The sequence below is a fragment of the Myxine glutinosa genome, chromosome 5 (genome assembly GCF_964187855.1).
Source record: "Myxine glutinosa chromosome 5, kmMyxGlut1.1, whole genome shotgun sequence".
Classification (NCBI taxonomy): Eukaryota; Metazoa; Chordata; class Myxini; order Myxiniformes; family Myxinidae; genus Myxine; species Myxine glutinosa.
This window is the reverse complement of record NC_136265.1, coordinates 74,484,136-74,501,511: the sequence shown is the minus strand read 5'-3', so window position 1 is coordinate 74,501,511 and position 17,376 is coordinate 74,484,136. Positions and strand designations below refer to the sequence as shown.

Below are 17,376 nucleotides of genomic sequence, written 5' to 3'. Positions count from 1 at the left end.
GAAGGGGTGATGGGGAAGTTTTGGAGGGAAGGGGTGATGGGGAAGATTTGGAGGGGAGCGGTGAGATTGGATTTTGAAAAGTGGACGATTAATGAGAAACGAACATTTATTGCAAAATGAGTTTCTTGAGACATTCGTGTCAAAAATACGTTTGAGGACGCTGAAGGATGGGTGGAGTGCTGGGGAGTTTAGGGAATGTATGAAAGAGGCACTGTAAGAGATGGAATTTTTTTTTGGAATGAATAGATTTGGTGAGCAAGTCGAAAGCATCCTTTTATAGAAAAAGAAGAAAAAGGTGTTATGGAATACGACAGAACACGACAGACAGAATACAGTTCTTCAGGGGACAAATTAAACATTTTTTAACAACGTGATCACATGATCACGAACAACGTGGTCGAAGAACGAACGAACAAATAAGAACGAACAAATGGATAAGAACAGAGAAGGGAAAATTTTTTTTTTTTTTTTTTGTTTTTTTGAGGAGATTTCAAAACAAGGAAGTATGGGGTGAAAAGACCGGGAAAAACAGAGACCGAAAGTAATTGCAGTGCGATCGAAGAACCACTGAGACAAAAACAAAGCCTCAAGCCAAGGTCGGACACGGTAGCATACTACACTAGGCCTCAGAATACGCGACACGAACTAACCGACGATTCTGTACACAGGTATGAAAAACAAACACCGATAATCCTATTAAAGACACACCACCGAGAATCCACCTTTTGAGCTCGGAAGCTAATATTTGGACATGAGTGACCAAGTGATGTGGCTATCAAGGATATTTTTTATTTATTGATTAATCAATTAATCAATTCATCGATTAATTATTTAATCGATTTTGTGCACTGCACTCTCTCCACCTCACCCCCAGGAATACCTCTGGCTACGGCTTCCCCTTCGCTCCCACCTCTTGTTCATATGTGTGTTGTACCGTCCACCAAACAGTGATGACTCAATCTACATCTCGCTGTCTGATGATATGGACCAACTTCTATCTACTCATCCCAACTCTCTCTTCCTCATATGTGGTGATTTCAACTGTCATCATGCCAGTTGGCTGGGTGTGGGTACCTCTCTCACCAGCCATGGCTCCTCAGCAAAGGACTTCTGCGACTCACTGGGACTGACACAATCTGTCAATTTCCCGACCCGGATCTCAGTCAACGGAACATCTTCTCTTCTGGGCTTGGTTATGACTAACTTCCCTGAAAATGTCTGCTGCTCTTCTTCTGCTCCGATTGGATCATCTGATCATGTCCTTGTTAAAGTGGACATCTCTCTGACCATCCTCAGGGAGCCTGCTCAGCGTCGACGAGTCTGGCATTTCACTCAGGCCAACTGGCACGGTCTTCAAGCAGCCATCAATCATCTGGACTGGTCTCCCATCTCTACCACCTCTGACATCAACTCATCCTGGGAATTCTTCCAAAGTAAATTGCTCTCTCTCATGCACAGATTTATCCCATCTCGTCTTCAGTTGTCATACCCTTCCTCCCGTCCATGGTACACGGAATCTTGTGGTGAGGCTGTTGCCCAGAAACAACTTGCCTTCGTCTCCTGGAAAGCAAATCCAACGGAAGGAAATCTCATTTCCTTTCACAAAGCCCGAAACAAGTGTGTGTCCACCCTCAGGAGAGCCAGGAAACAATATCTCTCCGTTCTCAAGACCGAACTCTCTTATCTGTCTCCCTCTTCCAAATCCTGGTGGCGTCTGGTCAAATCCGTTTCTGGTGTTTGTTCCCCCTCCATCCCCTCCCTTACCTCAAACGGCTACACAGCTGACTCCGCACGTGAAAAAGCTGAATGCCTCAACTCTGTGTTTGCCTCTAAATCTTGTGTCCCAAACCCATCCCTCTCTGTACCCACCATACCCAGTCGTACCCTGCTGCTCCTGGACTCCGTGTCCTTTCCTCCTGACAAGGTGGAAAAGTTTCTGTCAACCCTCGACTCTGATTCTGCAACTGGACCCGACGGCATCAGCCCACGGGTCCTAAAATCCTGCTCTGCTGCTCTGTCTCACCCTCTCTCTGTTCTCTTCACCCTCTCTTTTGCTCAAGGTCACCTGCCATCTGCTTGGAAATCAGCCAACATCACCGCTTTGCACAAAAAAGGTGCAAAAACAGATCCTAGCAACTACAGACCAATCAGCCTTCTCCCAATTATCAGCAAAGTCATGGAATCCATCATTGCTTCGGATATGAAATCTTTCCTCTTCTCCAATGGCTTGATCTCTGATCATCAATTTGGTTTCAGACCAGGTCACTCTACTCTGGACATGCTGCTTCTGCTGTCTCAACAATGGATGGAGGTCCTCAATGCCAAACAGGAAATTAGAGCTGTCTCCCTCGACATATCACGTGCCTTCGACACGGTCTGGCACCCCGCTCTGCTCACCAAACTCTCCTCCTTTGGTATCCATGGAAATCTCCACGCATGGCTGGCGGACTTCCTCTCTAGTCGTCGTCAACGTGTGGCCCTGAATGGGTTTCTCTCATCTCCTCTTCCTGTTCAGGCTGGAGTTCCCCAAGGCAGTGTTCTGGGCCCCGTGCTTTTTCTGGTCTTCATCAATGATCTCTCTGACTCTCTCGAAAATCCTCTCTATCTCTTTGCTGATGACTCCACTCTCTGCCGCTCCATTCCTCTTCCCTCAGATCGGCAGTCTGCTGCCTCCTCACTCTCTGAAGACCTGGACAAAATCACAGACTGGTCAAACAAGTGGAACATGTCTTTCAATCCTGACAAATCTCACACTCTTACTATGTCTCTCCGAAAAGATCGACTGGACAACCCTCCCATCTACTTTCTCAACAATCCTCTCCAAGAAGTTCTGTCGCTCAAGATTTTGGGTCTCACTATCTGCCATGATCTTTCTTGGGAAAACCACATTTCCAAGCTGGCCTCCAAAGCCAGTCGCCGACTGGGCATCCTCCGTCGTGTGAAGTCCTTCCTCGGCACACCTGAGCTCCTCACCACATACAAGGCTTTCATCCGCAGCTCAATGGAATACTGTTCTCCCCTATGGGCCGGTGCTCCTGCCTCACACCTAGCTCGGCTTCACGCTGTTGAAACCAAAGCTTTCAGAATTATTGGAATCTCCCGCGATGAAGCTATCTCTGAGGGCCTTTCACTCACTCACCGCAGGCAGGTAGGTGGTCTTTCTGTCTTCTACCGACTCCTCTCCGGCCTTGCACCCCCAGCTCTCTCTGTGCTCTGTCCCCCAAATATTCCTACAGGTCGCACAAGATCTGCCAGCAACCCTCTGATGGTTAAACTGCCGAAATCTCGGCTCTCTGCTCACCTTCACTCTTTCATTCCTCTTTTCTCCCGCCTCTGGAACAAACTCCCTCACTCCCTTCAATCCCACTCCTCCCTCCAGGTCTTTAAAACAGCTGTTCACCACCATCTCTTATCTTCCCCCATCCAAAACCTTGATCTTTTCTACCCCCGCTAATTCACCCCAGATCCACCTTGTTTGAAATTCCAACTTCTTTCCTGGAAGTCCTGGCAGTGTCCATATGTTTTATACCTCTCCCACCGCCCCCTTCCCACGCCCCCCCCCCCCCCCAAGCCCTCGCCCTCTCTCAGATCTCTCGATGTCTCCATGTCTCTCGGTCACTGCTCTCAAATGTTGTGTTTGTGTCCTTCCCCCTCTCTCCCCATCTTGTCTACCGCTCCCTATGTTATATGTTTTATGTGTCGGTTTGTCTTTCTGTGTGATTAATGTTCGCTCTTTCACGAGCCTCGATCTTGTATACAAAAAAAAAAAAAAAAAAAAAAAAAAAATTATTCGATTAATTTCCTTTAAAAAAAAAAATCAGTTACAGATTCTGATGAAATGGTGGTGATTTATGTGTTCTGTGACCGAATTGATTAATTTAATTTTTTCATGATTATTATTTATTTATTTTCATTATTAATCATTTATTTATTTTCTTTCTCATTTGGCCAATATCTCAGGCACCTTTTGAGCTGGGAAGCTAATATTTGGACATGACAGTGACCAAGTGATGTGGCTATCAAGGATATTTTTGATTTATTGATTAATCATTTAATCGATCAATTATTTATTGATTAATCGATTAATTATTTATTGATTAATCAATTAATCATTTAATTTTTTATTAATGAGTTATTTAATTAAATTTCTAAAAGATACATCTTCGGATGAAGCACTAGTGGTTTAGTTATGCTATAAGCCAATTGATTAAGAAAATATTTTGTGATAATCTTCAATTGATTTTAATTATACAATTAATCAATCAATTAGTGTACACCTCTCCCTCCCAATGCAGCCTCTATGAGTTGCACTGCGGTATTGCCGGGCGCCAGAGGCGCCCCGGCAATGCCGCGCTGCAGGATATTTCATTATTTGGCATGGGGGCGGTGTACTTTGAATGCCATAAAGCCCAGATCGGTGGAGTTTTGCAATGATGGTTGTCCTTCTTGAAGTTTCTCCCATCTCCACACAGGATCTCTGGAGCTCAGCCAGAGTGACCATCGGGTTCTTGGTCACCTCTATTACCAAGGCCCTTCTCCGCCGAATGCTCAGTTTGGCCGGGCGGCCAGCTCGAGGAAGAGTCCTGATTGTTCCAAACTTCTTACATTTAAGAATTACAGAGGCCACTGTGCTCTTGGGAACCTTCAATGCAGCAGAGATGTTTTTGTAGGCTTCCCCAAATCTGTGCCTCGACACAATCAAGTCTCTGAGCTCTGCAGGCAGTTCCTTCGACCTCATGGCTTGGTTTTTGTTCTGATATGCATTGTCAGCTGTGAGACCTTAAATAGACAGGTGTGTGCCTTTCCAAATCATGTCCAATCAATTGAATTTACCACAGGTGGACTCCAATCAAGGTGTGGAAACATCTCAAAGATGATCAAGAGAAATGGGAGGCACCTGAGCTAAATTTCAATGTCAATGTGATATTTCACTTTTTTCTTTTTAATAAATTTGCAAAACTTTCTAAAATCCTGTTTTCTCTTTGTCATAATGGGATGTTGAGTGTAGATTGATGAGGGAAAAAATGAATTTAAACGATTTCAGCAAAAAGCTGCATCAAAACAAAATGTGAAAAAAGTGAAGGGGTCTGAATACTTTCTGAATGCACTGTATGTATATCAAGATGGTGACACGACATTCAGAGCATGGTAATCTATACAGTTATACCTGGCTCTAAGGTAATCATTTGCCTACCCCCACAAGCATGACAATATAAACAAGCATTCTGAGTATTGCGCTGCAATACATGTCCCCTACCGGCAGTCTGTCGTCCGGAAAACTGTTGGGGAAATTACCAAGGGTTATTTACCCACAGGTTCTGAATCGTTCCCAATCGCTAACTACCTCAGGACGGGCTCACCTGTGATTCGCACTCGGGACTTCGATTTATACACCTTGCAGACAGGTCAGCAAAGGCACAGAAAATAAGTTGTTGATAAAGAACCTTTAGAGTCGCTAAATATCAGTAATTTATTATATTTTCCGGTTCACGATCAATGATCGATGTGTATATCATGCTCAATATGTTGATGTTCAATATATATGTATATCATGCTCAATCTCAATATGTGTATCAATATGTTGCTCGGCTTGGCTTTGCCCCTCCCGAAAGCGCGCGCTGTGTCGCGCTTTTGACGTTTGCGAGACGAGGCTGAGGGCACGCGCGGTGCGGCTTGAGGAGAACTCTAGAATATATAAAGTGCCATAACTTTGTCAAAAATGATCGAAACGTCGTGAAGTTCGAACTTGATCTGTAACTTATCATGAGGAAACCATGTAACAAGTTTGAAACCATTAGCATTAAGAGCTCAGAAAAAGAAGTCCGGAAAACTGTTCTTTGCATGACGGACTGACAGACTGGCAGACTGACAGACAGACGGAGGGACGGCGTGCAAACCTATAGTCCCCTCCGGTGTTCACAGGTCGGGGACTAATGAGGACCACACATTACACCTTGTTATTTTCTGCTGCCAGAATAATCGAATAACCTCTGGTAAGGTCGCTTGTGTTTACTCGGTCACTGTCTGATACATTTTGGAAAATTCTGCCATTTTTGAATCCTTGATATTGAGCTTGTCCATTGAATGAAGGACAGAAAGATGGCAAATGCTTCATCTAATCTGACTGAAATATTATCAATCTTCCAACATTTTGAAGTTTTGGTAAATTTTGAATACTTTTTGTGATTTTTCTTTTCAGTGAAACAAATGAAACTGGTTTCTTGTTACAACTGTTCTCAGTTGTTCTGCTCAGAAGTTTTAAATCATCACATGACACAGAATGTTTGTCAAGAAACTGAAACGTTTAGCAGCGCGTCTTCCAACCACAGTTGTAAAAGCTGCGCAGAGACTCTCAAGAATATCCAAGGAAGGAAGAGACCACGCAAATGTTCTGTTTGTGGTAAGGATTTTTTTTATTCATCACATTTGCGTCAACATCAACGGATACATACCGGAGAGAAGCCTTACAAGTGTTCTTTGTGTCTTGAAGCATTTGTTTATCGAGCAACTTTAATAAGTCATCAAAGAAGACATATGGGAGAGAAGCCTTGCCAGTGTTCTGTGTGTCTTAAGGCATTTGTTCAGAGAGGAATATTAATAAGGCATCAAAAAATACACACAGAAAAGAAACCCGACAAGTGTTCCATTTGCAACGAGGATTTTGCTTCTTCATCCCATTTGCATCAACATCAAAAAATGCACACGGGAGAGAATGTACACAAGTGCTCTGTGTGTTTCAAGGCATTTGTTGATAAAAGCAAATTTAAAATGCATCAAAGGATACACACAGGAGAGAAGCCTTTCAAGTGTTCTGTTTGTAACAAGGATTTTGTTGATTTATCAAATATGCGCCGACATAAAAAAACTCACATGGGAGAGAAGCCATATAAGTGTTCTGTTTGTAACAAGGATTTTGTTGATTTATCAAATATGCGCCGACATAAAAAAACTCACATGGGGGAGAAGCCATATAAGTGTTCTGTGTGTTTTAACGCATTTGGTAATAAAGCAATATTAAAAAGGCATCAAAGGATACACACAGGAGAGAAGCCTTCCAAGTGTTCTGTGTGTCTTAAGGCATTTGGTGATCAAGGCACATTAAAAAAGCATCAAAGGATACACACAGGAGAGAAGCCTTACAAGTGTTCTGTGTGTTTTAAGGCATTTGGTGATCAAGGCATATTAAAAAAGCATCAAAGGATACACACAGGAGAGAAGCCTTACAAGTGTTCTGTGTGTTTTAAGGCATTTGGTGATCAAGGCAAATTAAAAATGCATCAAAGGATACACACGGGAGAGAAGCCACACAAGTGCTCTGTGTGTTTTAAGGCATTTGTTCAGAGAGGAACATTGACATCTCACGAAAAACTACACACAGGAGAGAAGCCACACAAGTGTTCTCTTTGCAACAAGGATTTTGCTTGTTCATCATATTTGCATCAACATCAAAAAATGCACACAGGAGAGAAGCCACACAAGTGTTCTGTGTGTTTTAAGGCATTTCCTCAGAGACAAACATTAATAAGGCATCAAAGGATACACACAGGAGAGAAGCCACACAAGTGTTCTCTTTGCAACAAGGAATTTGCTTGTTCATCATATTTGCATCAACATCAAAAAATGCACACAGGAGAGAAGCCACACAAGTGTACTGTGTGTTTTAAGGCATTTCCTCAGAGACAAACATTAATAAGGCATCAAAGGATACACACAGGAGAGAAGCCACACAAGTGTTCTGTGTGTTTTGAGGCATTTGGTGATAAAAGAATATTGAAAAAGCATCAAAGGATACACACGGGAGAGAAGCCTTACAAGTGTTCTCTTTGCAACAAAGAATTTGATTGTTCATCATATTTGCACCGACATCAAAAAATTCACACGGGAGAGAAGCCACACAAGTGCTCTGTGTGTTTTAAGGCATTTGTTGAGAGAGGAACATTGACACATCACGAAAAACTACACACAGGAGAGAAGCCGCACAAGTGTTCTGTGTGTTTTAAGGCCTTTCCTATTTCGCATACTTTGAAGATGCATCAAAGAATACATACGGGAGAGAAGCCGTACAAATGTTTGGTTTGCAACAAGGATTTTGTTTATTCATCACATTTGCACCGACATCAAAAAATTCACACGGGAGAGAAGTCGCACAAGTGTTCTGTGTGTCTTAAGGCCTTTCCTCTTTCGCATACTTTGAAGATGCATCAAAGAATACATACGGGAGAGAAGCCGTACAAATGTTTGGTTTGCAACAAGGATTTTGTTTATTCATGACATTTGCACCTACATCAAAAAATTCACACGGGAGAGAAGCCTTACAAGTGTTCTCATTGCAACAAGGATTTTTTTCATTCATCACATTTGCACCGACATCTTAGAAGTTCCCATGGGAGAGAAGCCTAAAAGTGCTCTGTGTGTCTCAAGGTATTTTGTTCAAAGATCAATTTGATTCAATCCGAATTGGTAAAATCATCATAAAGGCACCAGTCATTTCAACATGCATTCACCAATTTTAAATGTTGTTTTGTATTCTCCTTTTTTTTTTCCACATCCCCTCATTTTACAACCAGCATTGAAGTCTACGTTTTTCTATCTGGGATTCTTTAATGACAATCTTCATTAACTTGTTTAAAGTTTATGGTGGAGGTTTGGTCCTTGTTATCATCTTTATCAGGATCAGGATTTTGATTCAGTGTCGTCAACTGTGGAAAGTCTTTTTTGTGGTCAAGTAGAGGTTCAGTCGTGGCCAAAAATATTGGCACCCTCACTCGTTTTTCAAATAATGCACCATTTCTTCCAGAAAGTTGTTGAAATTAAAAAAATCTTTTGGTATCCACATATGTATTTCTTCTGGTTTGCGGTGGAACAAAACAAAAAAAAGCTGAAAAAATTACTAAATCTGAGCTTATTCCACACAGAAATCCTAAAATGGCCCAGACAATATTATTGGCACCTTTTCAAAGTTGTTAGAAATAATTAAATTTCAAGCCGGTGATTCTCCTTTACTTTGGAATTGAACTCGCTTATGTTGAGTTGCAGGTGCCTGCAATATAAAAATCCCTCATTCAACCAGTTTGAATATAGAAAAGGAGTCATTATGCTGTTTTGTGTCACTGTGCAACACACTGAGCATGGAGAAAATAAAGAAAACCAGAGAATTGTCTGAGGAGATCAGACACAAGATTGTAGCCAAGCATGGACAATCTCAAGGCTACAAGTCCATCTCCAGATACCTTGATGTTCCTGTGTCCACCGCACGCAATGTTATCAGGAAATGTAAGGCCCTTGGCACTGATACCCAACCTCACTGGACGTGGCTGCAAGAGAAAACTTGATCGAAGACCTTCAGACACAAGGTACGGCAGTTTCAACTCGCACCATCTGTTGCCAACTCAATGAAAGGGTTTTCTATGGTAGGAGACCCAGGAGGACCCCACTGCTGAGAGAGAGGCCCAAAACACACATGAACAAGCCAAAATCCCTCTGGGAGAATGTCATGTGAGATGAAGCCTTTGAAGGTGAAGATGAAGCTAACCCTATAATCATTGAGATCATTGAGATCATTGAGATCATTGAGATCAGCATCATTGAGATGAAGCTAACCCTATAAATAATGCAGATGAGACCAAATTAGAGCTTTTTGATGAAGCACATCATCTCTATGTTTAGAGAAAACAAAATGAAGCCGTCAAAGAAAAGAACACCTTCCCTACATTTAAGCGTGGAGGAGGTTCAGTGATGTTTTGGGGTTGCTGTGCTGCCTCTGGCACTGGGTGCTCTGAATGTGTGCATGGCATCATGAAATCAGGAGATTACTAAGGTATTTTGGAGCACAATGTTGAACCCAGTGACAGAAAGCTGGGTCTCCATCGAAGGTCATGGGTCTTGCAGCAGGCCAATGACCCCAAACACACTTCAAAAAGCACCCAGGAATGGTTCAAGACAAAACGCTGGACTGTTCTGAAGTGGCCAGCAATGAGTCCAGATCTAAATCCCATTGAACACCTGTGGGGAGATCTGAAAACAGCAGTTGGGAGAAGGTACCCTTCAAATCTGGAAGAACTGGAGCAGTTTGCACAACAAGAGTGTGGGCCAAACTGCCAGTAGAGTGGTGTAGGAAGCTCATTCATGGCTTTTGGAAGCACTTGACTTCAGTTATTTTGTCCAAAGGCCGTGCTGCCAAATATTTAGTCTTGGGTGTCAATAATTTTGTCAATGCCATTTATTTTTATTTTCTGATTTAAAAGGATATATTAAGTTCTGAATCAAAACCAAAGATTCTGTAATATTAACAGTGAAATAAAGAATTGTGGAGACCAAATACTTTCAGCAATTTCAACGTATTTTTCGAGAAAATTGTGAGTTATTTGAAAAAGGTGCAAGGGTGCCAATATTTTTGGCCACGACTGTGGTGTGCACAACTTTCACATGGACAGTGCAGTTTTGTTTAAACTCTTTTCTTTAATCGGTTTGAACTGTGGAAATTCCTGCTTTGTGACAGTTTATGAAACCTGACAACTCAGAGCAATGATCTCTGATGTGCTTGATTTTTGCAACACCAAAATGGGATTAACATTTTTGAGGTTATAACACTGGGTGGAAGATGGTTGAAAATGGTTTGAACACATCCAGATTTTTGTTCATGGTTTTTATAATGGTGTCTATAAAGGTTTTACAACAGTTTTCTGCCTCAGTTCCCTTTTTCTATGACTTTGATAAGGTGCACATCCATCCTCATTGTTGGAACTTTCACATTTCTTGGCAACATTTATTCCAACTTGGAAAGGTTAAGTCCATGTGAGTGGAGTATCCTCTTCAAGGCAGTGATGCATTCTTCAATGTCCTTGTTTATTGTCCCACAGTAAAGATTTTCTCTTTGAAATGTCTTTGACCTGGGACAATAATGTAGATGAGAGATGGCTTTCTTCCATTCCTAATTATTTCTTTTCAGGAACATACTGCAACCAGGGCTTTCACAAGAGGGGATTCCGGTCGTATTAGGAAAGGGCAGTACGATCATAGTATATGAGAGATGTTTCTCGGTATATCGGTGTGTGTGTTGCCATTTTTCTCAGACATGGCTTCGCGGATCTTTGTCCAACTTTCAGAGGTTCATCAGTGAGTGCCGGTGAGTGTTTTCGGCAAACACTTTTTTTTTGAAAAGTTTTTTTTTATTTTAAATCGCTCTTTAATGCCTCAGCTCTTGTAGATACTAGAATATAAGACCCATCGCTTCGCTTACAGGAATACCAATCTTTATGTAATTGCAAAAAAAATATTTTGTTAATGCCGAAAAATAAAATTAGACGGTGTATCGAGGAGATTGTTGATAGGATATTAATGACAGCCTTTTTAGATGCTGAATTACGAATAATATACAACAACACATGACTAGGAAGATCAAAATATAAATAATTTCTTGCTCCCTCTCCACCCTCTCTTCTTTTGATCAGACTGTCTGGAGTGAATATTAATTTGGCACATGCCATGCCAAGAATCAAACTACTGTATGAGGTCTCCTCATCTCTGCCTTTGAGCCATTGCTAAAAAAAATGGGGGTTTCCATTTCCTTGGCATAGCTGTGATGGCTAATCTATGGAGCAAGAACAAAAAAGGTTTCCTGGGAGAACCCTGCCCGCCATGTAAGGAAGGATAACTCGCATCGGAAGTTGGCATTTGTAGTATCGCCACTTGTGCCCATGTACCCATTTTGTTTTTTGCATCACAAACCTTCCCGGGATTTCCCTGAATCCACCATAGTTGGATTTGTTGAAATCCGTTAATCTGCTCTCAAGATATCGCACGACAGACAGACAGACAGAGCACCATTTATAATATTGTTGCGGTTTTTAGAACCCTCCACTTTGTAAATATTTGTAATAATCCCTTATAAATAATCCCCTGTAAATATTCCCACTTTTGTGTGAAGATCAAAGGTCGCACCCTAGTTAGGTCATATTGCAACACGTAGGACACCATCGGCTCTTCTTTAGTTATTTCATCAGTAGGTGTTTCAGGTAAGGATCTGTTTCCAATAGTTGAATCTGCGTTGTATTCATCAAATAACCTCGGCCCCTTTTTCCAATCTTATTCATTTTGCGGCGTAGCCTCCCTCCAAATTGTGTTCCCTTGCTTGCCAGTAGCGTTTGCTGCCTTCTGGTTGTTCCCGCAAGCCGCCATAAGCCACGCGGCTGAGTTAGAGAAAAAGGGGGAGGAGCGCCAGGAACGAAGGCGTGGCCCCTCAACGCACCATCAAGGGGCGGACCGGTGAGCGCTCGCGACCAATGAGGGCCGAGGCCAACTCACCGGTAGGCGTGTCCAAAAGGCACGCGGCTTTATACGCGAGTGGGCAATATAAGCGGATGCATGGGACTACTTGAGAGAGGTGCCCGGGAGAACGACTCGAACAGATGAGAAAGGAGTCCTTGCTTGCCGTTGTCATGGACCATTGGGGGCGCACACCTGGCCGAAGGCTAAGGGACAATTTATTACGTACGCCGCAATCCAGTCTTTCCCCCCGCGATATAATTGTCCGCTCACGTTAAACGCCACGCGAAGCTGCCGGCCGCTCGTTGCCGCGGTGCGAGTGAACACCCGGAGCATGGAGCGGAGCGCGAGGTCGGAGCCGGACCTCACCGCCTACCATCGACGCCTACCGACCACCTGCCCGGACCCTTCTCTTCCTTCCCATCAGCTCTGCCATTCCAACCTTTCATGTAGGTCCGTTTGTACTGTCCTGGGCGTGTGATAATATAAGAGTGTATAACGTTTGACCTGTGCATCTGCTTCTTCTTCTTCACTGTACATTCCCTTTCGTTTCTTCCTTGGTTTTGGTTTTGTACATAATTAATAAACCTGTGTTCTTCCTTCTTATTCTTTGGGTTTCCTCTCATCCGGTCGCTTTAGTGATTTCTCCATTGATAGACGTGGCACGATTTGGCCGACCGTTATAATCGGGTTTAGTCTTTGTTAATGGCCTGAGTCGTGGCTCGCTTCGCTCGGCGTGCCCATTACAGCCGCAGTTCGGGTGTGGCTCATTTCCTCGCTTACCGGAAGGCGCTGGTAATTAGGTAATAGGAGCAATTGGCCTACCACCCTATTCAGCGCTGACCGGAAGTGACGTCATAGCTCCAGGACTCGAACGGCCAGCTTAATAGACGAGGGGATTGATCCCCCCTCGGTAAGGGGAGTGCTGTAACCTGTGATCCGCAACAATTGGTGTCAGAAGTGGGATTGGACCCGAACCAAATTTCTTATAACATCTAAAAAATTTGGTCAAAATTAGGAGCAGCCAAAAAAATTTTTAAACCACAAATTAAGGTCGTGCCATGGATACTCAAGGCGATCGGATGCCGGTGGGGGAGATAGAAGAGGAAGATCTAGAATCGACCCAGGACCCCCAGGGAACAATTGGGGGTAATGGAAGAGGGGGTTGAAGAAGGTGTGGTAGTGGGGGTTGCAGGCGCGCAAAATGGCGGCACCTCGCACGTGGTCACGGCAACACAAAATGGCGGCGCCTCGCACATGGTGACGAGGGCCGCGCCCGCTGCACCAATGGAGGTGGGCGAAATGCAAGCCTTCATGGCCAAATTCATGGCGGAAATGCAGAAAAAGAACGACAGTATGGACAAGGTGGGAGAACAATTGGAACGAATGGGAAACCAAATTGGCGGATTGAGAAATGACGTGGGAAACCAAATTGGCGGATTGAGAAGTGACATGGGAAGCCAAATTGAGGACCTAGAAGTCAGATTGGGGGGATTAGACAGTAAATTTGGGGGGCTATAAGGTAAATTTGGAGGATTAGGGGCCCAATTGGAGGACGTGAGTAGCCAAATGAACGAAGGGTTAACAGGGCAGGAAAACAGAATGGTCGCGCAGGAGAACCAAATGGAAGGGATGAAGAATGGATTAATGGGGTTAGAAGACAAGATGGGAGGCATATTGAGGGAAATGGGGGAGCAATCTGCCCGGGAAATCAAACAGATGGGGGAGCAGCTAGAGGAGGTAAGGATTGGGTTAGAAACCAAATTGGACGCCCACAAGGGGGAGCTCGAACAAATGAGGGTGGCAACTACCAGGGAAATGGGAGAGATGGGGGAGGATATAAGGCGTGGGGTGAGCGAAGAGGTCGCGGGGGTACGCGATGAGGTGAAGCAGTGTGAGGAGCGCGTGGAGAGAGAGGTGAGAAAGAGTACGGCGAGGTTACAAGGGGGTATCGAGGAGTTGACGCTAGGAGTAGGGCAGCTGACAGTGGGACAAAAGGAGTTAGGGGAGCAAGTGGAAAAGAACACAGCCGTGATAGGGGGGCTGAAAGCAACACAGAAAGAGATTAAAAAGGAACTATTAGCGACGAAGAAAGAGTGCCAGATGGTGCACGAGGGGCTGACAAAGAGGTTGGAGGAGGTGGTAGAGACGATGGAGATGAAAGAACGAGAAGTGAGGAAGCACATAGAGATGACCAAGGTAGCATTCGAGGAAGAAATTGTGGGGGCGCACCGGGAGATAGAAGAGGTGAAGCAGAAGTTAGAGGAAGTGGAAGAGGGGGTAAGTGAAATTAAGAAGAGATGGAGGGAGACTAAGAAAGAAATAAAGGAGGAGGTAATGGAATTGGTGCAAGGTCTGTGCTCAAATCGTGATGATGTACTTGCTAACCAGATAAAGAGTTTGCAGGTGGCGGAGGAGGAGCGAAGAGGAAGAGGCACCGAGGTGAGTGGTGATATGTTCGGTAATGCATATGGTGTGGGGGGAGGTTCAGTGAGTTTGGGGGTCGGTATGGACCCGGGCGTTCGTGAGAAGCCAATGGTGAGGTGTGCGACTGGTCCGGAGTGCATGGAAAGAGGATGTGTGCAAGGAGGTCCGGTTATGGCGAGTGTGAGGGGTATTGATGAGTAAGGGTGTGCGAGGATGGAGTGGGTAGCGGGTTGCGGAGGGGCAACCCAAGCATCGACACCGACAGGGGTAGTCTTTAGGGGGACGGGGGATGCACGAGAGCCCCCCGGGAATAGTGTACTGTGGGGGCACGAACGGTTCGGCCCCACGCTAACCCCGCAAGGAGCGACGCACGGGGTCCGGCCTTCGGGCACCCACAAGGTCCCACTCGCGCCGTATGACGGCAAGAGTGATCTGCGGGCCTACCTGGCGCAGTTCGAGTATGTGTGTAGGGGTAACGGTTGGAATCCGGATGAAGGTGGAGTACACCTTGTGAGGGCACTGCGTGGCGTGGCGGCGGAGGTGCTGACGGCGTTTCCGCCGGGTGCTCTCACCCTGCCAGCCCTCCGCGTGGCCTGAATTAACCGATTCGGCATCGAACAGCAGAGCGAGCTTGTTAAAGCTCAGCTCGCGCAGCGAAAACGCAAGCCCCAGGAGACCATCGGGGAACTTGCCCATGACATTCGCCGCGCAGTGGGGATTGCACACGCGGACATGGCAGCGGGTTCCCAGGAAAGCCTGGCGCTGGATCACTTTATCCAGGCCTTCCCGGATCCGGAGGCTCCGACAACAGCTCGCCATGTGGCGCCCGCAGACCTTGAGCCAGGCAGCTGACTGGCCCCCCGCTGGTGAACCAGTGCCTGGCGGGACCTGGACCATGGCAGGCGGCCCCTGAGGTGGCCCACGGTGGGCCACGATCAAATGCCCCAATTCGGACATTCAGGGGGGAAATTTGGAATTCCGGAGGCAAGCACCTTACCAGGTGAGGTGCTACAATTGTAGCCGGATGGGTCACCGTGCGTGGGAGTGTCGAGTTCCGCGCCGGGACACACCCCGACAGCCGAGACCAACAACTCCGCCCCGTGCGGGTCGGACAAGCCGACCCCAGACACCCCCCCGCCAGGGCCCGGGAAACTAGAAGGTGCCGGACATACAGGGCCGTGTTCGGTAGTAGGGGATGGTGAAGCGCCCTCAATGACGCGACAGGTCATTCATTGTGGCCAAATTGGTACAGGTAGCCTGACGAATCGGTGCAAAATTGCCGGTGTGGGGGTAGACGCCGTAGTGGACACAGGAGCTAGCGCCACGATCATCAGCCCTGTGATCCTCAATTCGAGTGCGGACGGCTGGGATAAAATCCAGCGTCTGGAAAATTGTAGTTTGCAGCTGGTTACCGGGGTAACGGCCCCGATCATAGGGCGTGGTTTTGTAACCCTCAAGTTGGGGTCGGTAAAGAGGGAGATAGAAGTTTGGGTGGTGGAGGTGTGCGACCCATGCTTAATTGGGTTGGATTTGTTGACTGCCAGCGGTTGTAAAATCAATTTGTGCCAGGGGACCCTGCAAGTGGGAGTAGAGGAGCTATCATTGGAGGGGTTAAGCACGGCCGAGAGCACGGAGCTGGAGGCTTCCGAGGCCGTGACCATCCCTCCGAGGGCCGAGGCCATAGTGACGGCCCGATGGTCAGCTCACCCAACATGGCAGGAGTCCTGCGGCCTGGTCGAACCGGTGGCAGCGCAGTCCATCCCGGGTTTAATCATGGGCCGCACCCTCATTAAAACGGACAGGCCGGTGGTGGCCGTCCGCGTAATTAATATTCGTGCAGAACCACGCACTATAGTAAGGGGCACGAAGGTAGCCGGCTGCACCCCAGTTAATGAAGTCGCGGCAGTGAGGGGTGAGAATGTCCAGCCGAGCCGGCCCCAGGGGGAGCCTTCAATAAATAGTAGGAATTGGCCCGATCCCATTTGCAAGATGGTAAATCGTAGTAGTGTAGAGTTGGGAGGTACCCAGAGGGAGGCCTTACACAAACTAATTGGATCCCATTTGGATATCTTCTCCTTGTCCCCCGAGGATATTGGACATACGGGCCTGGTGAAACATAAGATCCACACCGGTGAGGCCCGGCCTATTCGTCAGCCCGCCCGACGGCTCCCTTTGAGCAAGAGGGAGGAAGCTGACAAGCAGGTAGAAAAAATGCTCGATGCAGGTGTCATTGAGCCCTCGGGAAGTCCTTGGATGTCACCTGTTGTGCTGGTCAAAAAGAAAGATAGGACCATGCGTTTCTGCGTGAACTATCGCCAGCTAAACAACGTGACACTCAAAGACTCATATCCCCTGCCAAGAATTGACGGTACCCTCGATGCTGTTGCGGGCTCAAATTGGTTTTCAACTTTAGACCTCAAGAGTGGGTATTGGCAGGTGGAGATGGATAGGGCAGGGAAGGAGAAAACGGCATTTTCCCACAGGTAAGGGGCTGTATCAGTTCACTGTGATGCCGTTTGGTTTGTGTAACGCCCCCGCCACCTTTGAGAGACGAATGGAGCATGTACTAGGCGGCATGCCATGGCAATCATGCCTGGTTTACCTGGATGACGTCCTGGTACATGCGAAGACATTCCCCCAGGCTATAGCTAATTTGGACCAGGTGTTTGGGTGCCTCAGACAGGC

The 17,376-nt window shown here is 46.0% G+C and overlaps 1 pseudogene; it reads left to right on the top strand.

Moving 5' to 3' along the window:
• The first annotated feature begins 6,270 nt into the window (after positions 1 to 6,270).
• LOC144891964 (uncharacterized) lies at positions 6,271 to 8,708 on the top strand (annotated as a pseudogene).
• The last annotated feature ends 8,668 nt before the right edge of the window (positions 8,709 to 17,376 follow it).